This window comes from Arachis hypogaea, chromosome 4, assembly GCF_003086295.3.
Source record: "Arachis hypogaea cultivar Tifrunner chromosome 4, arahy.Tifrunner.gnm2.J5K5, whole genome shotgun sequence".
In the NCBI taxonomy this organism is placed as follows: domain Eukaryota; kingdom Viridiplantae; phylum Streptophyta; class Magnoliopsida; order Fabales; family Fabaceae; genus Arachis; species Arachis hypogaea.
In genome coordinates this window covers 54,246,171-54,273,019 of record NC_092039.1, presented here as the reverse complement: position 1 = coordinate 54,273,019, position 26,849 = coordinate 54,246,171, and the positions used below count along the sequence as shown (strand labels likewise).

Here is a 26,849-nt window from a genome sequence, read left to right as displayed (position 1 = left end):
AATGAGCTTAATGAAGTCCTCTAATTAAATGCTTGTGGTGCTTATGTATCAAGTGGTAATACTTGAAAACAAAGCATTTAGAAGTCGTAGCTTTGTTATTAACTCATGGGGCAAAGCACCCAAAAGGAGAAAAAAAAAATCAAAAGCTTGTTTCAAGGAAGAATTATAAGAAAAAGATTTCATAAAATAAGCTAGATAGAAGCATCAATCATTTACATCTCTTTTGTAATTGTAGCATGCATAGAAAACTAGCTTGCCATGAACATTGAGTTGCTATTCTTCTTACCTTGGATTGTCAATCTTTATTGCATGATTCTTTTCTTGCTTGGGGACAAGCAAGATTTAAGTTTGGTGTTGTGATGACATGTCATCATATACCCATTTTCTATGCTTTTTCATACAAGAAATTGATGATTTGTGCATAAATATTGAATGCTTTTTGTACTTAAATGATATATTTTCTTGATATTTTAATTTTATAAATCTTGTAGGAAATAAGAAGAAAAAGAAGCAAAGAAGCACAAAAAAAGGAGAAAAAAGAGCTTTGGGGTACACTTTGAAGTTGGGGTACACTTTGGAGCCTTAGGCCACGCTTTTAAAAGCGTGGCCCATGACCAAATCAAGGAAGGAAGCAGCCAGCACGCACACTGCCCTGCCCTTGCCAAGGGCAGGGCAGAATCGTGATGCACATTGAGGATTGAAAGCAAGAATTTCGCTAAGTTAAAATCTGGCCGCTCACAGCATGACCATGCCTACTTCAAAGGGCTATAACTTGAGCTACAGACGTCCGATTGATGTGCTTCCAGTTGCGTTGGAAAGCTGACATTCGGAGCTTTCCAACGATATATAGCAATCCATATTTGGCGTTCAATTCAGGCAGGAACAAAAGGCATCTTTAAGGGCCATGAGGAAGCAAGAAACTAGGCCTTACTTTGGTGCCAAGAAAGCCAAGGAAAATGGGTAGCGTGTGTAGCATCCAAGTTTCGAACTCGGGATGTCAAAGTGGAAACACTGCCCTGCCCTCTGCGAGGGCAGGGCAGCATTTGGATTGGTGCACAAATCTGGCGCACCACACACAAATCTGGCGCACCAATTCTCTCCTGGCAGCACCAGCGTGCATCGCAACTCAATCCTGGCAGCACCATATTTTTCTGCCCTGCCCTCCGCGAGGGCAGGGCAGCATCCCATGCACCAAGGAAAATTTCTGGCGCACCAATTTCTTAGTCTGGCGCACCAATTCTTGATTCTGGCAGCACCGTGGCACGTTCTGGCGCACCAACTTTTCCTGCCCTGCCCTTGGCGCGGGCAGGGCAGCATTTCACGCACCAAGGCCGCACCAGCTTGCACCAAGGACGCACCAAATCCTGCCCTGCCCTCCACAAGAGCAGGGCAGCCTCCTGGGAGTAACTTTTCATGGGCCAAAAACTAACCAAAATTCAATTTAATTCAATTCCTCACCAAATTGAAACAAGGCCAACCAAACCCATTTCTCCTCAAATCCAAAGCAAGCTAAGCCCACATCATCACTCAAAGGCACATGGATCAACTAAATTAGGATTTTCATTTTTTGTAATTTGTTTTAATTTCATTTTCATTTTTCATTTTTAAAGCCTATATAAAGGCATCATTTTCATCTATTGTGGGGGGCTCCACGAAGGAATATTAGGATTTGAGATCTCTCTCTTAGTTTTCATTTCTGTTTTGAATCTGGATTGAGAGTGAAGGAATTCTGTTTCCCTTTTGGTCTAAGATTTCTCTTGTTCTTCTTCTGCAAACTTTCAAGTGAATTGCAATTTGAATCAAAGTTCTCTTACTGCTTTCATCTTTAATTTTCCTGCATCTTGTTTGCTGTTGGATCAAGGAAGGGATTGAGATCTAGACTTGTTTTCTAGTCTCTTTGATTCCCTGAGATAAATTTTATTTTGCAATTTAGCTAAGCTCTTTGTTACTCTTCTGTTTTTCTTTTACTGTTTCATTGAAATTATCAAATGCTCTTTGAGATTTGAGAATTGATCTCAGTCTTCTGCTACGTTTACTTTTCTGAAATTTCCTTTCCTGCATTCTACACTTTCACATTTCTGTCCATATTGAGCTTGATTTAATTTCCTGTACATTTACATTTTCTGCAATTTAAATTTCTAGTTGCTTAATCTATTGCCTTCTTTAATTGCTAGCACCCCAGCCCCCTTTACATTTGATGCAATTTATATTTCTTGCAATTTAAGTTTCAGCTATTTTACTTTCTTGTTATTTAAGTTTCCTGCAATTTTATTTTCTGCATCTTTTAATTTCCTTGCAATTTACTTTCTGTTGGCTACACTTCATCCAAATTCACTTCAATGTTAGCTTGACTAAACTAATCACCCACTAAAATTGCTTGATCCATCAATCCCTGTGGGATCGACCTCACTCTAAGTGAGTTATTACTACTTGATGCGACCCGGTACACTTGCCGGTTGGATTTGTGTGTTGGAAATTCGTTTTCCGCAAAAACACCATCAGGAACCACACTCAGTTTATACATACTAACCATATAATTAAGGGCTTGAGAAGCAAGCAACTTTGAGAATTATGCAGGACATGAGTCAACAATTAAAGATATTGTGCATCTTAACTCAAAGAAAACACAGCAGAAGGAAAAATCAAAGGGCTGCAACTTCAAAGGTTGTATCTGAACTTAATCCTTGCTGCTGTGTATTGTTTCGAACATGGGAACCATTGTTTGTCTTGCTAAAGTGTTTATCTAGTTGCAAGTGGAATTGTTTGTTAAAAATGCTAAGTCTGCATAATGCTTGTTATCCATCACTTAGCTTGAAAATTGTTTTGTTTCCCATATGCTTAAATAAAAGAGTTTGGTTTGAATTGAAAAGTGAAATATCCAATGTTGCATAAGTATGAATGAAAATTGGTGGTGGTATATGTGTTTGATTAAATGCATAACTCATGAAATAATTGTTGCATAATATCATTCTCATTCAATTGTGAGTTAGCTTGCTGTTACAAAGACTCTTCTCAAGAATGAAAAAGCCCTTGGTAACAAAAACAGAAAGAAAAAGGGAAAGAAAAAGCCAAAATGGCAAGAAAAACAAAGAATAAATGTTGGACACTAATAGCTTGAACCTTATGACATATGCCTGTGGTGTTTTTGTACTAAGATCTGCTTGGATGAGTAAATTCTAAGGGGTATTTTAAAACCCGGTCACTTAGATCAACTGATTTGGGATGGCCAATTGAAAATCCACAATAAAGAGCAACTTAGATACAGAACATTTAGTTATCCAAAGAGATGCTGGGCATCAATGATCCTAGGAAGAATTAGTGAGCCAAGTGTCTGTGGTGGAGAGATGTTGAGTAAAGGAAAGAAACAAATAAAGCCAAAGGCTATTACTGCAACATTTGACACCAAACCTCCAAAAAAATAATAAGCTTTTTAAGCATTGTAAGCCAAGAAATGTTAGCAAGGGAGGAATCAAAAAGCGAGTCTTATAACAGCAAGTTTAGCAAACCTTTGATGCAAAATGTATATCATGTAACAGCAACAATAATTGAGTTATCATTGTCTGCATAATGACCCCATAGATTAAGTTCTGCTATCTGCATAATAAGGATATGTATTCTTTTCTTATTCATTTCAATTTCTCTTAGTTTTGATGCTTGCTTGGGGACAAGCAAGATTTAAGTTTGGTGTTGTGATGACAAGTCATCATATACCCATTTTTCAAGCTAATTTCACTTGTTTTGTTAGCATTTATGCACTTTCTTGCATCCTAAGTAAGTGATTTGGAGTGAAAATGCATAACTTCTCTAAATCAAGCAACCACCATGAAATTAATGTTAAATCATGAGGTTTAAGCTAATTTTAATTGAATTTTAATTGATTTATAAGCCTCTTGAATTTAGTGATACTTGGAGTGGTTGTTTTGGTTTATTATAGGTGAAGAAAAGAAAAGAAAAGGAAAAGCGTGGCCTAAGAAAAAGTGTAGCCCAAGGAAAGGAAAGCGTGGTCAAGGCAAGAGGAAGTGTGCCGCATGCAAGGGGGAGGCAAACATTGCCCTCCACAAGGGCACATTGCCCTCTAGGAGGGCAACATAAGGAAACCAAACAAGGAAGGCAACTCTGCCCTGCCCACTACAAGGGCAGAGCACAAAAGTGTGCCTTGGAACCAAGAAGAAGAGAACCTTGCCCTGCCCTCCACAAGGGCAGTATCGGGCTCACCAAGGAAGAAAATCAAAGGAAAAATGTCACCCATGCATGCCACAAGACTCGAACACGGACCAAGGAAGAAACAAAGAACTAAGGTTGAGTGTCGTGCCAAGAAACCAAGGAAATTAATTGAACGTGTGTCCCAGCCGTGTTTCGAACACGGGACAGCAAAGTGGCAACACTGCCCTGCCCTCCGCGAGGGCAGGGCAGCATTTGGATGGTGCACAAATATGGCGCACCAAGAAGTGGATCTGGCGCACCGTGGCACATTCCTGGCAGCACCAGCACGCACCAAGCTCGATCCTGGCAGCACCAAATTTTCCTGCCCTGCCCTCCGCGAGGGCAGGGCAGCATCCTATGCACCAAGGAAATTTCTGGCGCACCAATTCTTGATTCTGGCGCACCAACTCTTGATTCTGGCAGCACCAACAGCGCACCAAGGCATTTCTGGCGCACCAAGTTTTCCTGCCCTGCCCTTGGCGCGGGCAGGGCAGCATTCTGCGCACCAAACACGCACCAGACCGCACCAAGGCCGCACCAACATGCACCAAATCCTGCCCTGCCCTCCACAAGGGCAGGGCAGCCTCTTGGGAGCAACATTTCATGGGCCGAAAATTCAAATTAAAACCCCATTTTAATTCATTTCTTCACCAAATCAAAAGCCCATCCAAATCCCAAAATCCAAGAATAGAAAGTGTATAAATAGAAGCTAGTTTGATGTAATTAGGACCTTTTTGGGACTTACCTTGGCTTTGCTTTTGAATTTTGCACTTTCTTGGAGCTTTGAATTTCTTGTAATTGTTCTTGAGAGACTTGACCGAGAGCTCAGAGGATTAAGGGAGAATTGACTGATCTACTTCCTCATTCTTACTCGGGCAATTCTACTCTTCTGTTTCTGAGTTTTGGGTGTGTGAAATTGAGGAAATTCTGTCTCAATTCCCATCTAAAATCTCTTTAAATCCTTTTCTGCATAATTGATATTGATTTCTGTTCTTCTACTGCTTCTTCTTTAATTTTCTGTCAATTGCTTTGATAACTCGGATCTGGGAAGGAAATTGGGTTTTAGGCTCTGCTACCTAAGCTCTTGAGTCCTGAGATCACAATTTACTTGAGTTCTTCTGTGAACCTTGCTGCATTTTACTTTAATTTTCTGTTTAAGCTTCCATTGCTTCCAATTCAATTCCTGCTATATCAACTGTGGCAATTCAATTTCTCTTTGTTTATATTCTGCAATCCCAGTCCTCAAACCCCTTTTATTTTCAAGCCATTTATCTTTCTTGCCATTTAAGTTACTGCAATTTACATTTCTTGCACTTTAAGTTTTAGTCATCTACTTTCTTGTTCTTTAAGATTCAGTCTATTTTACTTTCCTGTCCTTTAATTTACTGCAATTTCCCTTCTCCCTTTACATTTCAAGCAATTTATCTCCTGTTAAATACAACCCACTCAACCAAAACTTGATTCGCTTGACTAAATCAACCACTAAACTAAAATTGCTCAATCCTTCAATCCCTGTGGGATCGACCTCACTCATGTGAGTTATTATTACTTGATGCGACCCGGTACACTTGCCGGTGAGTTTTGTGTTGGATCGTTTTCCACACATCAAGTTTTTGGTTATTACACATATCCACTACAGGCATTTTAGTTCACATTTCTTCTTGAGACATTGGTGCCCAGCACCTCTTTGTGTGACTAAATGTTTTGTATTTAGGTTGCTCTTGATAATGGACTTTTGGTTGATAATCCCGGGTTAGTTAACCCAAGTTACCAAGTGTTGAAACACTCCTCAGAACCTATTCATCCAAGCATATCCTTAATACATAAACACCACAGGCATTTGTCTCAGAAGTTCAAACCATTGGTGCCTAGCTTATTTTCTCAATTTTTTTTTTTTTGCTTTTTGGTTGCCCTTTTTCAGTGGCTTTTTCTTCTTCTTTTTCTTTCTTTTTCATGGCCAAAGACATTTATTCATCAAGATCCATAGACAGCATCCTAATTTCTACTAAAATGATAATTCTACACTCAATTTCTAGTGATCTGACTAAACAATCAAGCATGCATACCACCACTTAATTCTACTTAATTTGTCACTAATTGAGCCAAGTTACCTTTGTTCAAACTTTTCTTTTATTTTTGGAAACAGAACAAGCATGGCAAGCATTTGTTTAAGAAGGTGAAGTTATATCCAAACATCTAGGCATTCATTTTATTCAAAGCAATAAACAAACACTCCTACAAAATGACTTAAAATGAAAGAAAGCTCATAAAGACAATTCACAGACTCTTATTTGATTATTAAGGAACGAGACCACCTCTCATTTGTTGCTTGGTTCTTTTTGATTCTTGGGGTCCTGCTTCTTCTTGCTTCTTACCTCTTTTGACCACTTGTACTTCCTTTATCTTTTCTCGTGAGCTTTGTCCAGAATCCAGCCTTTTTCATTGTTTCTTCCACTCCTTTTTCAAGGATCATTGCCTTGTTTATTTCTCCTTCTTTCCTCCCTTTGAAATACTCATCAAAAGATGGGAATGCTGGGTCCATCTTGTGTAGATGTTCCCCTATGTAATTAAGCTTGATTTGAGAACTGATGTTGTAATCAGCTTGGACTGAGTGTCTTGCATTCTGCAAAGTGGTGGCTTCTTTGATTGCAAAGATACTGGCATCTTGGTGTTGGCATATGTGGCTGAGGGATTCCTGTAATTGTAAGTTCTGTTCTCTTTGCAGATCTAGGAATCTTGATTCAAAGTTCCTTTGCATATCCATCATTTTTAGGTGAAAGTCTTCTTGCCTCTCTTGAGACCTCATGTATTGTTGAGACATTCCTTCCATGATTTCCTGCATCCTGCTCATATCCATGGGGTCTCTGGGAACTTGTTGCCTTCTTTCTGGACTTCCTTGCTCTCCTTCTCCTTCTTGCTCTGCTTCTTGCTCTGCTTCTTGCTCCTCTTCTGCTTGTTGCCCTTCTTCATTTCTTCTTTTTGTATGTCTTGGGGCAGTTGGGCCAAGAGTCATTCGGTGAGCAGTTATGGCCATTCCAGGATATAGCCAATTAGGTCTTTCATCTTCAAGTGGTACTTGGGCTTGGATGCATAGTCTGATGATGGTGCTAGGGAAGTGGAGCCAAGAGTCAGGGTCACTTTTCTCACTAAACTCTTGTATCTGTTCAGCAATGAGTTTATGAACTTTGATCTCCCCTCCCACCATAATGCAATGTAGCAAGATGGCTCTTTTAGGGACTATTTCTGAAGAGTTTGCAGTGGGTAGGATGGATCTCCTAACTATTGCATACTACCCTTTTGCTTCAGGTGTTAAGTCTCCCCTTCTCAAGACTCTTGGAGCTCCTCTTGTTTTTCTCACCCATTCAGCTCTAATGGCACAAAGGTCTTCAGCAATAGTCGAATAGTCAGGTTCTCCTATCATCCTTTCCTCATAACTTGCTTGGCTGAAACGTATGTTTTTCAAGCCAAGAGCTTTCATGATTGCCTTAGGGCTGAAGTCAACTTCCACCCCTCTCACATAGCTTTTGTATGTAGGTTCCATGGTTGTATCTTCCCTCACTGCATTTGCATAAAACTCCTTCACCAGGTTGATGTTGATTTTAGTGATTGGCTTAGTCAGGAGCTCCCACTTCCTCTTTTTGATCTTCTCCCAAATACTTGGGAACTCATCCTTTTCAAGGTCAAAGGGAACCTCAGCTAGTACCCTTTTACGTCTCATCCATTCGGCTTGAATCTCATGGAAAACTGATTTGTATTTCCATGCATCAAATTCCCTTTCCTCCTCCATGGGTTGCTTGTCTTTTCTTCTTTTGTGGCTAGATGAGGCTGCCATTGGTTCTTTAGTTTTGGAGTGACAAGCTAAAGTTAATAAGGTGAAGCAAGAAAGTGTTGTTAGAAATGTGGTGAGGTTGTTTTCGGCAATAGATAGTTATGCTATGATGAAAGGAAATGTGCAAGAAGGAGCTTTGGTGGTGTGGAGCTTGTTCCCTAATTGCTTCTTTGTAGTGCAAGCAAGTGAAAAATGGACGGCTAGGGTGATTTGTGAAGGATGGCTTGATGGTAAATATATGGATTAGGGAAAAGGACGAATTGCTTTTCACTTTCTTGGAAGTATTCTAGGTGCATTAGGTTGTACATGTAGCTATCTTTTCATGCAGAACTTCTTTTTCCCATTTGTTAGTTTCAAAGACCCTTGAACTTCCTTTTTGACCAAGCACCGTGCCTCCCCTTTGTCTTTTTCCTCCATTATTATCCTTCCTTTTGTACCTGCACAAACAAACAAATTTGCTATCATTTTTTTCGGTCATGTGAATAAGGAATAGCACTTGCACATGTTTTTCATTCTTTTTGAATTGTAGATCAATGATTAACTTTATGAGCTTATAGCCGTGACTTTTATATGTATGCACACTTATTATTGGACACCAAACTTAGTGTTTGGTAATGTCTCCTGATGACATGAAATCCATGTTAGTGTCCTTAATGAATGTGCATAATTCTTAATAAATCATAGTCACCTTGACTCTTTGATCCTAAACAATTTCACTACCTAAAGTAATTGAAATCAAAGTATTAAGTCATGCAAAAGGTATACTTGTCATGAAATTCTAAATCCAGGGGAACTTCTTGCTTTTCATTAACTGTGTTCAAAAAGGAACACCAAACTTAATGTTTGGTTGTGCACCTTGAATGAAAAACTAAATACAATTTTGCATAAGATTTGGAGATGCCTTCAGGCACACCAAACTTAGAGACCAATTGTATTTTACATGTAATGTTTAGTGCACCTTATCAATGGTTGTCCTGAGGATTCAAGTTCATGCATAAGAAACCATGCTTTATTAGATGCAGAGTAAAACAATAAAGAGTAAGGATACTAAAAACATGGGTTGCCTCCCATGAAGCGCTTCTTTAACGTCACTAGCTTGACGGTTGTCCCTTGTTAGGGTGGATTGTAGTGCTTGATGTCTTCTCCTCTTACTATGAAAACGTCCCCATTTGATTCCTTTATGATTTCCAAATGTTCCATAGAAAGAACTTTCCTGATTGTGAACACTTGAGGGAGCTGGGAAGGAATGGTTTTGAGGTCAGGTGGGATTGGCAGATAATGACTTGATATCACTTCATCTCCCGGAGAGAAACCTTCAGTGGGAATTTTCTTGTTTCTCCACCCTCTTGGCACTTTCTTTACAATTCTTCCCTCTCTCTTGAGGACTTCTTCATTGACTCTTATGCCAGGAGGTTCCTTCTTATCTGTTTCTTTTAATTCTTGTGGCTTTAACTCTTGCAAATCTTGTTTGCCTTCCAAGGACTATTTTAGAGTTTCAGTTGCTGGATTGCTTTCCTCCAAACAGAGATTGCTACTATCATCCTTAGGCTTTTCAGATTCTGGTTCAGGCTCAGATGCAGGTTTGAAAACATGGAAAATGAGCTGTTCATCATGTATTCTCAAAATTAGCTCTCCTTGTTCTACATCTATGAGCGCTCTAGCAGTGGCTAGAAATGGCCTTCCCAGAATGATAGGGTGTAGGTAACTTTCCTCCATGTCCAAAATGACAAAGTCTGTGGGGAAGAAATAATTTCCCACTTTCACCAGCACATTCTCAACTACCCCTTCAGCTTGCTTTTGAGTTTTGTCAGCCAGTTGTATGATTACATCAGTGGATCTTACCTCATTCAGTTGTAGCCTCTTCATAAGAGTCAGAGGCATCACATTGATGCTAGCTCCTAGATCACAGAATCCTCTGTCAATTTTTGTTTCCCCTATGATGCAGGGGATATGAAAACTTCCTGGGTCTGTTTTCTTAGAGACTATGTCCTTCTTGATGAGTGCACTGCATTCTTTGTTCATGATTACAGTTTGTCCTCCCTTCAAAACTTTTTTCTTGCTCAGCAATTCCTTCAAATACTTGATATGTGTAGGCATCTGCTGGAGAATCTCAAGGAAGGGAATATTGATATGGAGAGACTTAAATGTCTCTAAAAACCTTGAATATGTTTTCCCTTTTTCACCTCCTCCTAACCTCTGAGGAAATGGTGCTCTTGGTTGGTAAGTTTCCAGCATGCCTTCTTTTTGTAGTTCCTTAGCTTGCTCAGTTTCACTTTCCTGCTTAGCTTCTTCCACACTTTCTTTCAAGATTTCTGGCTCCTTTTCTGAGGGTCTGATTCCTTCTTCTTCTGAGACTTCCTTCAATATGGTGATGGCCTTGCATTCTTCCCATCTCACTCCCTTTTGTTCCCCTTTAGGATTCTTTTCTGTGTCACTAGGGAACACTGCAGTTGACTTAGGGGCCTGTTGAGATAGTTCTCCTACTCGAGCCTCCATCCACTTGAGTTTTTCGCCATGGTTCCTTAAGGTCGATCTCACATCATCCCTAAAGCTTTTCAACTCACTTATATCCTGACCCATGTTTACTAACCTTCCTTCTATCCTGTTTAATTGATCTTGAAATTGTTGGTTTGGATTGGCTTGGGCAGATGGGTTATTTTGGTCATGATATGGTGGTTGGGAGAAAGTGTTTTGTGTGGCTTGGTATGATCTTTGGTTGGAGTTTTGGTATGTGGAATTATTATGTTGGTTGTGGTTGTAAGGTTTGTGGTTTTGTGGTTGGCTTTGCTGGTTTCCCCATGATGTGTGGAAAGCGATCCAACACAAAACTCACCGGCAAGTGTACCGGGTCGCATCAAGTAATAATAACTCACATGAGTGAGGTCGATCCCACAGGGATTGAAGGATTGAGCAATTTTAGTTTAGTGGGTGATTTAGTCAAGCGAATCAAGTTTTGGTTGAGTGATTTGTGTTTAACAGAAAGTAAATGACAGTAAATGTAAAGGGGGAAGGGAAAAATGCAGTAAATTGAAGAACAGAATTGTAAATTTGCAGAATCTTAAAGAGCAAGAAAGTAAATGACTGAAGCTTAAAGTGCAAGAAACTTAAATTGCGGTAACTTAAATGGCAAGAACGATAAATTGCTAGAAAGTAAAAGGGAATTGAAGAATGGGATTGCAAGATCTAAACAAAGAAGAAGTAAATTGCAGCAATTGATTAAGCAGAAATTGAATTAGAGGCAATAAGCATTCAAACAGAAATGAAATAAAATGTAGCAGAGGTTCACAGAAGAACCAAAAGTGAATTATGATCTCAGGACCCAAGGGTTTAGGTAGCAGAGCCTAAAACCCAATTTCCTTCCCAGATCTGAATTATCTAAGCAATTGACAGAAAATTAAAGAAGAATTAATAGAAGAACAGAATTGGAATTGAATTATGCAGAAAACAAAGTGCAAAGAGTTTGAATGGGAATTGGGACAGAATTTCCCCAATTTCACACACCCAAAACTCAGAAAAAGAAGAGTAGAATTGCCCAAGGGAAATGAGGAAGGAGATCAGTCAAGTCTCCCTTGATCCTCTTAGTTCTCGGACAAGTCTCTCAAGAAAGCTCAAAGAAAATGAAATTCAAAAGCTCCCAAAATAAAAGTAGAAATTCAAAGCTCAAAGTAAAGGTCCTAATTACATCAAACTAACTCCTATTTATACACTTTCTATTCTTGGATAATGGGATTTGGATGGGCTTTTGAATTGGTGAAGAAATGAATTCAAATGAATTTTTAATTTGAATTTAGGCCCAAAAAGTCACTCCCAGGAGGCTGCCCTGCCCTTGTGGAGGGCAGGGCAGAAAAATGAAGCTTGGTGCGTGGATTTGGTGCGGCCATGTGCGAGTTGGTGCGAGCAAGATGCGTGTTGGTGCGAGTCTGGCGCATCTGGCGCGTCCTGGTGCGGCAAGATGCTGCCCTGCCCGTGCCAAGGGCAGGGCAGAAAGGTTGGTGCTGCCATGGTTGAGTCGTGCGCGCGTTGGTGCTGCCAAGGGAGGAAATTGGTGCGCCAGAATTGATTTTGGTGCACCAGGAACGAAAAACGCTGCCCTGCCCACGCCAAGGGCAGGGCAGGAAAGCTTTGGTGCGCCAGGGGAGGAGCGTCGCGCGTCAGATGCTGCCAGGACGAGAATTTGGTGCGCCAGATTTCAAAGTTGGTGCGCCAGAATTTTGTATGTGGTGCGCTAGTCCAAATGCTGCCCTGCCCGCGCCAAGGGCAGGGCAGGGTCCTTTCCTTCATGGCCCGTGTTCGAAACTGGGAAGAGGCAAACACGCTACATTTTTCTTGGCTTCTTGGCACGGTAGTGGGTCTTAGAGCTTGGCTTCCTCATGGTTCTTTGTTCGAACCTTGTGGCATGCATGGGTGACCTTTTTTCCTTGATTTCTTTCCTTGAAGTGCCCGATTCTGCCCTCCACAAGGGCAGGGCAGAGTTTGCTTTCTCTTGGTCCCAAGGCACCATTTTGTGCTCTGCCCTTGTAGTGGGCAGGGCAGAGTTGCCTATTCTTGTTTGGTTCTCTATTTTGCCCTCCTAGAGGGCAGTGTGCCCTTGTGGAGGGCAATGTTGCTTCCCCCATTAGTTGCGGCACACTTCTCTCCTCTTTGGCCACGCTTTCCTTTTCTTGTGTTACGCTTCTTAGGCCACGCTTTTCATTTTCTTTTCTTATCTTCACCTACAATAAACCAAACAACCACTCAAAGTATCACTAAATTCAAGAGGCTTATAAATCAATTAAAATTCAATCAAAATTAGCTTAAACCTCATGATTTAACATTAATTTCATGGTGGTTGCTTGATTTAGAGAAGTTATGCATTTTCACTCCAAATCACTTACTTAGGATGCAAGAAAGTGCATAAATGCTAGCAAAACAAGTGAAATTAGCTTGAAAAATGGGTATATGATGACTTGTCATCACAACACCAAACTTAAACCTTGCTTGTCCCCAAGCAAGCATCAAAACTAAGAGTAAATGAAATGAATAAGAAAAGAATGCATATCCTTATTATGCAGATAGCAGAACTTGATCTATGGGGCATTTATGCAGACAATGAGAACTCATTTATTGTTGCTGCTGCATAATACACATTTTGCATCAAAGGTTTGCTAAACTTGCTGTTATAAGACTCACCTTTTGATTACTCCCTTGCTAACTCTTCTTGGCTTATAATGCTTTAACAAGCTTATTATTCTTTTAGAGGTTGGGTGTCAAATGCTGCAGCATAGCCTTTGGCTTTATTTTCTTTTCTTTTGCTCAACATCTTTCCACCACAGACACATGGCTCACTAATTCTTCCTAGGATCATTGATGCCCAGCATCTCTTTGGATTACTAAGTGCTTTGTATCTAAGTTGCTCTTTATTGTGGATTTTTAATTGGCCATCCCAAATCAGTTGATCTAAGTGACCGGGTTTCAAAATACCCCTTAGAATTTACTCATCCAAGCAGATCTCAGTACAAGAACACCACAGGCATTTGTCCTAAGGTTCAAGCCATTGGTGTCCAACCTTTATTCTTTGTTTTTTCTTGCCACTTTGGCTTTTTCTTTCTTCCTTTTCTTTCTGTTTTTGTTACCAAGGGTGTTTCATTATTGATAGGAATCTTTATAACAGCATGCTAACTCACAATTGAATGAGAATGATATTATGCAACACTTATTTTATGAGTCATGCATTAATCAAACACATATACCACCACCAACTTCCATTCATACTTATGCAACATTGGATATTTTACTTTTCAATTCAAACCAAACTCTTTTATTTAGGCATATGGGAAACAAAGCAATATTTAAAGCTAAGTGATGGATATAAGCATTATGCAGACTTAGCATTTTTAGCAAACAATTTCACTTGCAACTAGATAAACACTTTAGCAAGACATACAATGGTTTCCAGATTCAAAACATTTCACAGCAGCAAGGATTAAGTTTAGATACAACCTTTGAAGTTGCAGCCCTTTGATTTTTTCCTTCTGTTGTGTTCTCTTTGAGTTAAGATGCAAAATGTCTTCAATTGTTGACTCATGTCCTGCATAATCCTCAAAGTTGCTTGCTTCTCAAGCCCCTTAATTATATGGTTAGTATGCATAAACTGAGTGTGGTTCCAGCATTGATTTTTGGTGTAGGGTCACCAAACTTAATTGTTTGCCACTGCCTCTTATGCAACAATTTTAACCATATGTGAAACCTTGTGTCCTTGCTAAAGGTTATGGAATTAAAGCTAAAAAGCAGTTAAATAGTTGAATAATTTGTCTGATTGCTTGGAGCTAGCATTGTGCAGGAAGTGAGAATGTTCTTTTAAATGAGATTTTGGTGGAACACCAAACTTAGAATCCTTCATTCTCCCTTAAATTGTTTTGGTGTGCAACACCAAACTTAGCTCCTTGCAATACAGACCAATTATTCAACCTTTTTATTGAAATAGCTATGAAAAGAAACTACATCAGGTTGGGTTGCCTCCCAACAAGCGCTCTTTTAATGTCACTAGCTTGACATTCCTTATTCTTGCTCAACTTCCAAAGTGTTTCAGGATCAAAAGGTGTGGATTCATTGCTCTTTCCTCCTGTCACAAAAGCAGAAACACAAACAGAGCCAGAAACTAAAATAGAGCACTTTGTAACCTGAGTGCAGTTAGAGTTAGTAGAGGCAAAATCTCGAACAGTTAGTGTGTTAGTTTAAAAATAAAGAAAAGTGCTTGATCTAGACCACCACTTCACTTAATCATTGTCAATCTATTTCAATCCCCGGCAACGGCGCCAAAAACTTGATGTGTGGAAAGCGATCCAACACAAAACTCACCGGCAAGTGTACCGGGTCGCATCAAGTAATAATAACTCACATGAGTGAGGTCGATCCCACAGGGATTGAAGGATTGAGCAATTTTAGTTTAGTGGGTGATTTAGTCAAGCGAATCAAGTTTTGGTTGAGTGATTTGTGTTTAACAGAAAGTAAATGACAGTAAATGTAAAGGGGGAAGGGAAAAATGCAGTAAATTGAAGAACAGAATTGTAAATTTGCAGAATCTTAAAGAGCAAGAAAGTAAATGACTGAAACGTAAAGTGCAAGAAACTTAAATTGCGGTAACTTAAATGGCAAGAACGATAAATTGCTAGAAAGTAAAAGGGAATTGAAAAATGGGATTGCAAGATCTAAACAAAGAAGAAGTAAATTGCAGCAATTGATTAAGCAGAAATTGAATTAGAGGCAATAAGCATTCAAACAGAAATGAAATAAAATGTAGCAGAGGTTCACAGAAGAACCAAAAGTGAATTATGATCTCAGGACCCAAGGGTTTAGGTAGCAGAGCCTAAAACCCAATTTCCTTCCCAGATCTGAATTATCTAAGCAATTGACAAAAAATTAAAGAAGAATTAATAGAAGAACAGAATTGGAATTGAATTATGCAGAAAACAAAGTGCAAAGAGTTTGAATGGGAATTGGGACAGAATTTCCCCAATTTCACACACCCAAAACTCAGAAAAAGAAGAGTAGAATTGCCCAAGGGAAATGAGGAAGGAGATCAGTCAAGTCTCCCTTGATCCTCTTAGTTCTCGGACAAGTCTCTCAAGAAAGCTCAAAGAAAATGAAATTCAAAAGCTCCCAAAATAAAAGTAGAAATTCAAAGCTCAAAGTAAAGGTCCTAATTACATCAAACTAACTCCTATTTATACACTTTCTATTCTTGGATAATGGGATTTGGATGGGCTTTTGAATTGGTGAAGAAATGAATTCAAATGAATTTTTAATTTGAATTTTGGCCCAAAAAGTCACTCCCAGGAGGCTGCCCTGCCCTTGTGGAGGGCAGGGCAGAAAAATGAAGCTTGGTGCGTGGATTTGGTGCGGCCATGTGCGAGTTGGTGCGAGCAAGATGCGTGTTGGTGCGAGTCTGGCGCATCTGGCGCGTCCTGGTGCGGCAAGATGCTGCCCTGCCCGTGCCAAGGGCAGGGCAGAAAGGTTGGTGCTGCCATGGTTGAGTCGTGCGCGCGTTGGTGCTGCCAAGGGAGGAAATTGGTGCGCCAGAATTGATTTTGGTGCGCCAGGAACGAAAAACGCTGCCCTGCCCGTGCCAAGGGCAGGGCAGGAAAGCTTTGGTGCGCCAGGGGAGAAGCGTCGCGCGTCAGATGCTGCCAGGACGAGAATTTGGTGCGCCAGATTTCAAAGTTGGTGCGCCAGAATTTTGTATGTGGTGCGCTAGTCCAAATGCTGCCCTGCCCGCGCCAAGGGCAGGGCAGGGTCCTTTCCTTCATGGCCCGTGTTCGAAACTGGGAAGAGGCAAACACGCTACATTTTTCTTGGCTTCTTGGCACGGTAGTGGGTCTTAGAGCTTGGCTTCCTCATGGTTCTTTGTTCGAACCTTGTGGCATGCATGGGTGACCTTTTTTCCTTGATTTCTTTCCTTGAAGTGCCCGATTCTGCCCTCCACAAGGGCAGGGCAGAGTTTGCTTTCTCTTGGTCCCAAGGCACCATTTTGTGCTCTGCCCTTGTAGTGGGCAGGGCAGAGTTGCCTATTCTTGTTTGGTTCTCTATGTTGCCCTCCTAGAGGGCAGTGTGCCCTTGTGGAGGGCAATGTTGCTTCCCCCATTAGTTGCGGCACGCTTCTCTCCTCTTTGGCCACGCTTTCCTTTTCTTGTGTTACGCTAGGCCACGCTTTTCATTTTCTTTTCTTTTCTTCACCTACAATAAACCAAACAACCACTCAAAGTATCACTAAATTCAAGAGGCTTATAAATCAATTAAAATTCAATCAAAATTAGCTTAAACCTCATGATTTAACATTAATTTCATGGTGGTTGCTTGATTTAGAGAAGTTATGCATTTTCACTCCAAATCACTTACTTAGGATGCAAGAAAGTGCATAAATGCTAGCAAAACAAGTGAAATTAGCTTGAAAAATGGGTATATGATGACTTGTCATCACCCCACCCAAAGTTTGGGTGGTTTTTCCATCCCGGGTTGTAAGTGTTGGAATGTGGATCATATGGTTGCCTTTGTTGGTTTCCCACATAGTTGGCCTCTTCCCAATCATTTCCTTCAATGCTTACTTCCTCTTGATCTTGTGTGTGTATTGCAGCCACTTGCTTTGTGTCTAATTTCCTGGTGAGCTCTGCTAGTTGCTTGGCAAACACCTTGTTTTGGGCTAGAATTGTATCAACATGGTTCAGCTCCATGACTCCCTTAGTGTTGTGCCTCTCTGAAGCATAGTAGTACTCATTCTCAGCCACTGTCTCAATCACTTCAATGGCTTCTTCCACAGTCTTTTTCCTGTTCAATGAACCTCCTGATGAATGGTCTACAGCCTTCCTTGATTCATACGAAAGTCCATCATAGAAAATATGCAATTGCACCCAGTCATGGAACATGTCTGGTGGGCATTTCCTTGTCAATTCTTTGAACCTCTCCCATGCCTCGTAGAGGGTTTCACCATCCTGTTGTCTAAAAGTCTGAACCTCAGATCGAAGCCTATTGACCTTTTGTGGAGGGTAGAAACGTGCCAGAAACTTGCTTTCCACCTCATCCCGGGTTGTTAGGCTCCCACTTGGGAATGATTCCAGCCACTTAGCTGCCTTGTCCCTAAGTGAAAATGGGAACAAGAGCAGTTTGTAGGCATCTTCCTGGACTCCATTGGACTTCACAGTGTCACAAATTCTCAGGAATTTTGTGAGATGTTGGTTTGGATCTTCATTAGCACTCCCACCAAATGAACAATGATCCTCCACCAATGATATTAGCTGTGGTTTGAGTTCAAAATTGTTGGCCTGAATGGGTGGTCTCTAAATGCTGCTACCACAATTCCCAGAGGTTGGGTTTATGTATGAACCAAGAACTCTCCTCTCAAGAATGGCATTGTTTCCATCAGCCCTCTCATGGTTGTGAACTTCTCTATCCATGTTGAGATCTAAAGCCTCCTCAAAATTGTCTTCAGATTCTCCTTCAGATTCTTCTTCTCTCAGTACTCTCTTCCCTCTTGCTTCCCTTCTAAGTCTATGAAGGGTCCTCTCTGGTTCGGTATATGGAGGAGTTGATGTCTCTCCTCTCCTACCTGTCATACAAGAACACACCACAAGCAACAACAAGTTGAATACTCTTGGTTAATGGAAGAGTATGGTTAGAGCAGTTGAGGAATTAATTCAAATAGTTAGTGGGTCAGTGAGTTAGTTGCTTGAAATGAAAGGCATAAGAAAGAAAAAGCAAATAACAAAGTGCAAAAATTAAATTCAACAAGTAACTTGAACTAAATTAACAAAACGAGAAAAATGCTCAATCTAGTTAACTTCCAATTTGAGAATTGTCAATCGAAAACCAATCCCCGGAAACGGCGCCATAAACTTGATACTAGCCATAAACTTGATAGCTACGATTTAGGAAATTGCACAATCGGCAAAAATTCCTTCCGGCAAGTGCACCGGTTATCGTCAAGTAAAAACTCACAATAGAGTGAGGTCGAATCCCACAAGGATTGGTTGAATGAGCAATTCGAATTAAAAGTATGTTCTAGTTGAGCAGAATCAAGATTTAGATGAGCGGAATGTAAAATTAGCATGAATTAAAGAGCGAGAAGCTAAATTGCTGAAATTAAAAAGGGACGGGGTGATTGCATGAAATTAATTGCAGAATGTAAGAGAAAGTGTAGATCAGAAATGGGGAATTCATTGGGTGTTAAGAGATATTGAGATCTCCGAATCAAAACATTTTTATCTCTTCCTCAACCAATGCATTCATTGAATTTTGCTTGGCAATCTTATATGATTGGATCCCAATTCCTTGGCTCACCAATTCTCTCTAAAAACAAACAAATTCCCAATCCCTTGGTTTAAATGTTCATAAGAAGAGATGATGCTCGATCACTGATTATACCACACAGTTTCATGAACCACAATTTGGTAGGATTACATGTCACAATATCCATCCAAACCCCAATCCAATTCACTGTGAGAAAGCTTCTCTAGCATGAATCCTCCATTCCTTTCCCAAGGTTCCGAAGGATTCCAATTATGGGTAGTTTCTTTCCCAAGACAACTACCCAATGGAATTAGATCGAGAAGCTTTCTAACAAAATTCAAGAGAAAAGATTGAAGAAGAAGATAAAACTATTATTGATTCATTGAATTACAATAGAGCTCCCTAACCCAATGAAAGGGGTTTAGTGAATCATAGCTCTGAATTCAATTCCAAAAGTATGAAAATTCCAAAGTGTCAAAAAGTCCTAACTAACTTCAATTCTATCCTATTTATACACTTTCTAAATTGAGCTTCTGTTGTGATTCTTGGGCTTTGAGGCCTTTCCCTGATTTCCTTTTTGCTTTGGGTTTATGATCCATAATCCTGATGAGGCTGTGATCCAACTCTGTAACATTCATTGAGCAAACTTAGTGATAAACAAGTAATGACACAAGACTCAACAAATTGAAGTTCCAGACTCATCAATTCTTCAGGCCCAATCCCATAAACCATGATATTCAATTGGGTTTCATACCATAATAGGTTTAAGTTAATATTTGTGCTCAAATGCTAACTTAAACCTCAATATAATTGGCCCAGAAACCCTTTCAAAGAGTGGCGTTTAAGTTGAAGTTTAAGTTTCAGTTTAAGGTTAAACTGAAACTTAAACGTGGAATTGGAAGAAAGCAACTCAGGAGGGTAATTAATCGAACACGTTTAAGCTTCAGTTTAAGGTTAAACTGAAGCTTAAACGTGGAAATGAAGATTGCAACCCTGGAGGCAATTCTTGGTCGAACACGTTTAAGCTCCAGTTTGAGGTCAAACTGGAGATTAAACGTGGAAATGAGAAGGCAACCCTGGAGGAGCAAAAACACCGAACACGTTTAAGCTCCAGTTTGAGGTCAAACTGGAGCTTAAACGTGGAAATGGCTTCCTGGTGCATAATATGGTTCGAACACGTTTAACCTCCAGTTTAAGGTCAAACTGGAGGTTAAACGTGGAAACACTCCCTTGGTGCCATTCTCATTCTGGCGTTTAACCTTCAGTTTAAGGTTAAACTGGAGGTTAAACGCCAGTTTCCTCTTTTCTCAGCTTTCATGATTCTGGCGTTTAACCTTCAGTTTAACCTTAAACTGAAGGTTAAACGCCACTTTCAGCTTTGGTGCATTTCTTATTCTGGCGTTTAACTTCCTGTTTAAGGTTAAACTGGAGGTTAAACGCCACTTTCAACATTGTATGGCTTGGTAGTTTAAGTTCCAGTTTAAGCTTAAACTGGAACTTAAACTCCACATGTGATCTTCAAGCTTCCTTTATTGATTTTGTTGCTTCCTTGCCTAGCCTCTTCTTCCCTGAAATCATCCACACAATTGCATCAAAGTCTTGCAAAATTTCATGAGAATTCTTCCATTCATAGCATTCAAGTAATATAACTAAAAACTCATGGAATTTGCATCAAAATTACACTGTTTGGATGATTCATTACTTTGTTGTTCATTTAACCATTCCTGGTTACTTTAGGCTCAAGAAAATGCATAAAACAACTAAAACTAACAGAAAAATGCTAGTGAAACTAGCCTAAGATGCCTTGGTTGAGTGGGTTGTATTTAACAGAAAATAAATTGCTTGAAATGTAAAGGGAGAAGGGAAATTGCAGTAAATTAAAGAATAGGAAAGTAAAATAGACTGAATCTTTAAAGAACAAGAAATTAAATGACTGAAACTTAAAGTGCAAGAAATGTAAATTGCAGAAACTTTAAGTGCAAGAAATGTAAATTGCTTGAATGTAAAAGGGATTTGAGGACTGGGATTGCAAAATCTAAACAAAGAGAAAGTAAATTGCAACAATTAATAAAGGAGAAGATGAATTGGAATAAACTGAAATTCAACAGAAAATGAAATTAAAGTGCAGCAGGTTCACAGAAGAACCAAAAGTAAATTGTGGTCTCAGGTCTCAAGAGACTAGGTAGCAGAGCCTAGATCTCTATTTGCCTTCCCAGATCCAAGTTCACAAAGCAATTGACAAGAAATTGAAGAGGAAGCAGTAAAGAGAATGTAAATTGATTCAATTATGCAGAAAGAAAACTAAAGAGTTCTTGAGTGGAGATTGAGACAGAATTTCCTCAATTCTTAACACCCAAGAATCAAAACAAAGAAATTAAAAATGCCCAAGCAAGAACGAGGAAGAAGAGAGATCAATTCTCCTCCCCAATTCTCTGAAATCTTAGTGAAGACACCAAGAGAAATCCCTAAGTGCAGAAAGAAAGTTCTAAGCTCAAAGAAAGTGCCAAATTCAAAAGCTCAGCAAAAGGTAAGTCAAAAAGGTCCTAATTACATCAAACTAGCTTCTATTTATACACTTTCTATTCTTGGATTTTGGGATTTGGATGGGCCTTTGATTTGGTGAAGAAATGAATTAAAATGGGGTTTTAATTTGAATTTTCGGCCCATGAAAAGTTGCTCCCAGGAGGCTGCCCTGCCCTTGTGGAGGGCAGGGCAGGATTTGGTGCATGTTGGTGCGGCCTTGGTGCGGTCTGGTGCGTGTTTGGTGCGCAGAAAGCTGCCCTGCCCGCGCCAAGGGCAGGGCAGGAAAAGTTGGTGCGCCAGAAATTGCCTTGGTGCTGCCAGAATCAAGAATTGGTGCGCCAGAATCAAAAATTGGTGCGCCAGATTTGAACCTTGGTGCATAGGACGCTGCCCTGCCCTCGCGGAGGGCAGGGCAGGAAAATTTGGTGCTGCCAGGATCGAACTTGGTGCGTGCTGGTGCTGTCAGGAATGAGCCTTGGTGCGCCAGATTTGAACCATGGTGCGCCAGATCCATGCACCATCAAAATGCTGCCCTGCCCTCCGCGAGGGCAGGGCAGTGTTTCCACTTTGATGTCCCGTGTTCGAAACACGGCTGGGACACACCCTCAATTAATTTCCTTGGTTTCTTGGCACGGCACTCAACCTTAGTTCCTTGCTTCTTCCTTGGTCCGTGTTCGAGTCTTGTGGCATGCATGGGTGACATTTTTCCTTTGATTTTCTTCTTTGGTGAGCCCGATACTGCCCTTGTGGAGGGCAGGGCAAGGTTCTCTTCTTCTTGGTTCCAAGGCACACTTTTGTGCTCTGCCCTTGTAGTGGGCAGGGCAGAGTTGCCTTCCTTGTTTGGTTCCTTTATGTTGCCCTCCTAGAGGGCAGTGTGCCCTTGTGGAGGGCAATGTTTGCCTCCCCCTTGCATGTGGCACACTTCCTCTTGCTTTGACCACACTTTCCTTTCCTTGGGCTACACTTCTTAGGCCACGCTTTTCCTTTTCTTTTCTTTTCTTCACCTATAATAAACCAAAACAACCACTCCAAGTATCACTAAATTCAAGAGGCTTATAAATCAATTAAAATTCAATTAAAATTAGCTTAAACCTCATGATTTAACATTAATTTCATGGTGGTTGCTTGATTTAGAGAAGTTATGCATTTTCACTCCAAATCACTTACTTAGGATGCAAGAAAGTGCATAAATGCTAACAAAACAAGTGAAATTAGCTTGAAGAATAGGTATATGATGACTTGTCATCAATACTATGGATCATGATGGCTCGATCCACAGTCACTTCAGATCGGTTGCTAGTAGGAATGATGGAGCGTTGGATGAACTCCAACCATCCTCTAGCTACAGGCTTAAGGTTCGGTCTTCTCAATTGAACCGGATTGCCTCTTGAGTCTCTTTTCCATTGAGCTCCTTTCATGCATATGTCCATGAGGACTTAGTCCAACCTTTGATCAAAGTTGACCCTTCTAATGTAGGGGCGTGTGTTTTCTTTCATCATTGGCAAGGGGAATGCCAACCTTACATTTTTCGGAGTGAAATCTAAGTATTTTCCCCGAACCATTGTAAGCCAATTCTTTGGATTTGGGTTCATACTTTGATTATGGTTCCTAGTGATCCATGCATTAGCATAGAACTCTTGAACCATTAAGATCCCGACTTATTGAATGGGGTTGGTGAGAACTTTCCAGCCTCTTCTTCGGATTTCATGTCGGATCTCTGGATACTCATTCTTCTTGAGCATGAAAGGGACATCAGGGATCACCTTCTTCTTGGCCACAACTTCATAGAAGTGGTCTTGATGGTCCTTGAGATGAATCTCTCCATCTCCCATGACTCAAAGGTGGAAGCTTTTGCCTTCCCTTTCCTCTTTCTAGAGGTTTCTCCGGCCTTAGGTGCCATTAATAGTTATGGAAAAATAGAAAAAGCAATGCTTTTACCATATCAAACTTAAAAGGTTTACTCGTTCTCGAGCAAAAAAAGAAAGAAAGAAGGGGAAAAAGAAGAAAATAGAGGAGATGGAGGGAGATAGAGGTTCGACCAAGGGGGTAGGAGAGTGTTTGTGATGTGTGATAATGAAGGAGTGAAGAGGGGTATATATAACGAAAGAGAGGGAGAGTGGCCGAATGGAATTGGGTGGGTTTGGGAGGGAAAAGTGTTTGAATTTTGAAAGTTAGGTAGGTGGGGTTTTTGGGGAAGAGATATGGAGGTGATTGGTGAAGAGAATATAGGAAAGATGATAGGATTTGATAGGTGAGTGGTGTTTTGGGTAGAGTGTTATAGAGATGTGTGAGGGGAAGAGAGAGAGGTGGGGTAGGTAGGGATCCTGTGGGGTCCACAGATCCTAAGGGGCCAAGGATTTCTCATCCCTACTCCATTTAGGCGTGCAAAAATGCCCTTATTGTGCAATCCTGGGATTTAATGCCAGACTGCTGCTTGTTTCTGGCATTAAACGCCAGCTTTTATACCTTTCCTGGCATTTAATGCCAAGCTGTTGCTTGTTTCTGGCGTTAAACGCCAGCTTTGTGCCCTTTTCTGGCGATAAACGCCAATCTGGTGCCCATTTCTAGCGTTAAACACCCAGAATGGTGCCAGGCTGAACGTTTAACGCCCATTCTGCTACTCTTACTGGCATTTAAATGCCAGTAAGTTCCTCCTCCAGGGTGTGTTATTTTTAATGTTGTTTTTTATTTTGCTTTGATTTTTGCAGTTGTTTTCATGACTCCACATGATCATCATCCTAAAGAAAACATAAAATAACATAGATAAATAAAAATTTGGTTGCCTCCCAACAAGTGCTTTTTTAATGTTAATAGTTTGACAATGGGCTCTCATGGAGCCTCACAAATATTCAGAGCATGGTTGGGCCCTCTCAACACCAAACTTAGAGTTTGGATGTGGCCTCCCAACACCAAACTTAGAATTTAGTTGTGGCCTCCCAACACTAAACTTAGAGTTTGAATGTGGGGGCTTTATTTGACTCTGTATTGAGAGAAGCTTTTCATGCTTCCTCTCCATGTGTGCAAAAGGAGAACATTAAGTCTTGAATACAAGGTAGTCCTCATTCAATTGAAGGACCAACTCTCCTCTGTCAACATTAATCACAGCTTTTGCTGTGGCTAGGAAAGGTCTGCCAAGGATGATGGATTCATCCTTATCTTTTCCAGTGTCTAGGATTATGAAATCAGCAGGGATGTAAAGGCCTTCAACCTTCACTAGCACGTCCTCTACTAGTCCATAAGCCTTTTTCATTGATTTGTCTGCCATCTCTAGTGAGATTCTTGCAGCTTGAACCTCAAAGATTCCCAGTTTCTCCATGACAGAGAGTGGCATGAGGTTTATACCTGGCCCCAGGTCACACAAAGCCTTCTCAAAGGTCATGGTGCCTATGGTACAAGGTACTAAGAACCTTCCGGAGTCCTCTTTCTTTTGAGGTAATGTCTGCCTAATCAAGTTATTCAGTTCATTGGTGAGCAAGGGGGGTTCATCCTCCCAAGTCTCATTACCAAATAACTTGGCATTCAGCTTCATGATTGCTCCAAGGTACTTAGCAACTTGCTCTTGAATAATATCTTCATCCTCTTCAGAGGAGGAATACTCATTAGAGCTCATGAATGGCAGAAGTAGGTTCAATGAAATCTCTATGGTCTCTAGATGAACCTCAAATTCCTTAGGTTCCTCAATTGGGAACTCCTTTTTGTACAGAGGACGTCCCATGAGGTCTTCCTCACTGGGATTAACGTCATCTTCCTCCTCTCTAGGTTCGGCCACACCAAGTAAGGTTATGGCCTTGCACTCTCTTTTTGGATTCTCTTCTGTATTGCTTGGGAGAGTACTAAGAGGAGTTTCAGTGACTCTTTTACTCAGCTAGCCCACTTGTGTCTCCAAATTTCTAATGGAGGACCTTGTTTTATTCATGAAACTGAGAGTGGCCTTAGATAGATCAGAGACTATGTTTGCTAAGCTAGAGGGCCTCTGCTCAGAATTCTCTGTCTGTTGCTGAGAGGATAATAGAAAAGGCTTGTTATTGTTAAACTTATTTCTTCCACCATTATTAAAGCCTTGTTGAGGCTTTTGTTGATCCTTCCATGAAAATTTTGAATGATTTCTCCATGAGGGATTATAGGTGTTTCCATAGGCTTCAAAACATGTAATTCACCTCTGCCATTGCAGGTTTCTCAAGATCATAAGCTTCTTCTTCAGAAGATGCTTCTTTAGTACTGTTGGATGCATTTTGTAATCCATTCAAACTCTGAGAAATCATGTTGACTTGTTGAGTCAACATTTTGTTCTGAGCCAATATGGCATTCAGAGCATCAATTTCAAGAACTCCCTTCCTCTGAGACGTCCTATTATTCATAGGATTCCTTTCAGAGGTGTACATGAACTAGTTATTTGCAACGCATTTTCTTCAGGTGAATAGATCCACCTGCAGAATGGTCCAATGACATTTTAGACAATTCAGATAGACCATCATAGAATATATCCAGGATGGTCCATTCTGAGAGCATGTCAGAAGGACACTTTTTGGTCAGTTGCTTGTATCTTTTCCTAGTTTCATAGAGTAATTTACCATCTTTTTTCCTGAAGTTTTGAACATCCACTCTAAGCTTGCTCAGCTTTTGAGGAGAGAACTTGGCTAAGAAAGCCGTGACCAGCTTATCCCAAGAGTTCAGGCTATCTCTAGGTTGAGAGTCCAACCATGTTCTAACTCCATTGGTCTTAACAGTATCACAGATCCGCAAGAATTTAGTTAAGAATTGAAAAGGATCTTCTGATTGAAGTCCATGAAACTTACAATTCTGTTGCATCAGAAAAACTAATTGAGGCTTGAGCTCAAAATTATTTGCTCCAATGGCAGGGATTGAGATGCTTCTTCCATGGAAGTTGGAATTTGGTGTAGTGAAGTCACCAAGCATCTTCCTTGCATTGTTGTTAGGTTCGGCTGCCATATCCTTTTTCATGTTCGAAAATTTCAGTTAGGTCCTCTTCAGAGTAATGTGCTTTAGTTGCTCTTAGCTTCCTCTTCAAGGTCCTTTCAGGTTCAGGATCAGCTTCAACAAGAATTTCTTTTTCCTTGTTCCTACTCATATGAAAAAGAAGAGAACAGAAAAGAAGAGAAATCCACTATGTCATAGTATAGAGATTCCTTTATGTGAGTAGAAGAATAAGAATGAAGGAAGAAGAAGAAAAATTCGAACACAGATAATGGAGGGGTTCGAATTTTGAGAAGAGAAGTGTTAGGAAATAAATAAAATAAATAGAAAGAGAGAGAGAGAGAGAGAGAGAGAGAGAGAGAGAGAGGGAAATTCAAAAATTAGAAGAAAAGAAAAGAAAAATATTTTTGTTTTTATTTTAATTATTAGTTAGAATTCGAAAATTAAGAAAGGAATAAAATAAAATTAGAGTTTAAAACAATTAGTTAATTTAAAAGATTTTTGAAAAAGGGTGAGGAGTTTTTGAAAATTAAAGAGAGAAAAGTAGTTAGGTGGTTTTGAAAAAGATAAGAAATAGTAAAACAAACAAAAAGTCAATTAG

General features: G+C 40.3%; 1 non-coding gene across 1 annotated transcript; it reads left to right on the top strand.

The window, feature by feature from the left end:
• The first annotated feature begins 17,428 nt into the window (after positions 1-17,428).
• Positions 17,429-17,532, top strand: LOC112799287 (small nucleolar RNA R71). Its single transcript, XR_003200862.1, has one exon. It is a non-coding gene; the product is annotated as a small nucleolar RNA R71 (small nucleolar RNA).
• The last annotated feature ends 9,317 nt before the right edge of the window (positions 17,533-26,849 follow it).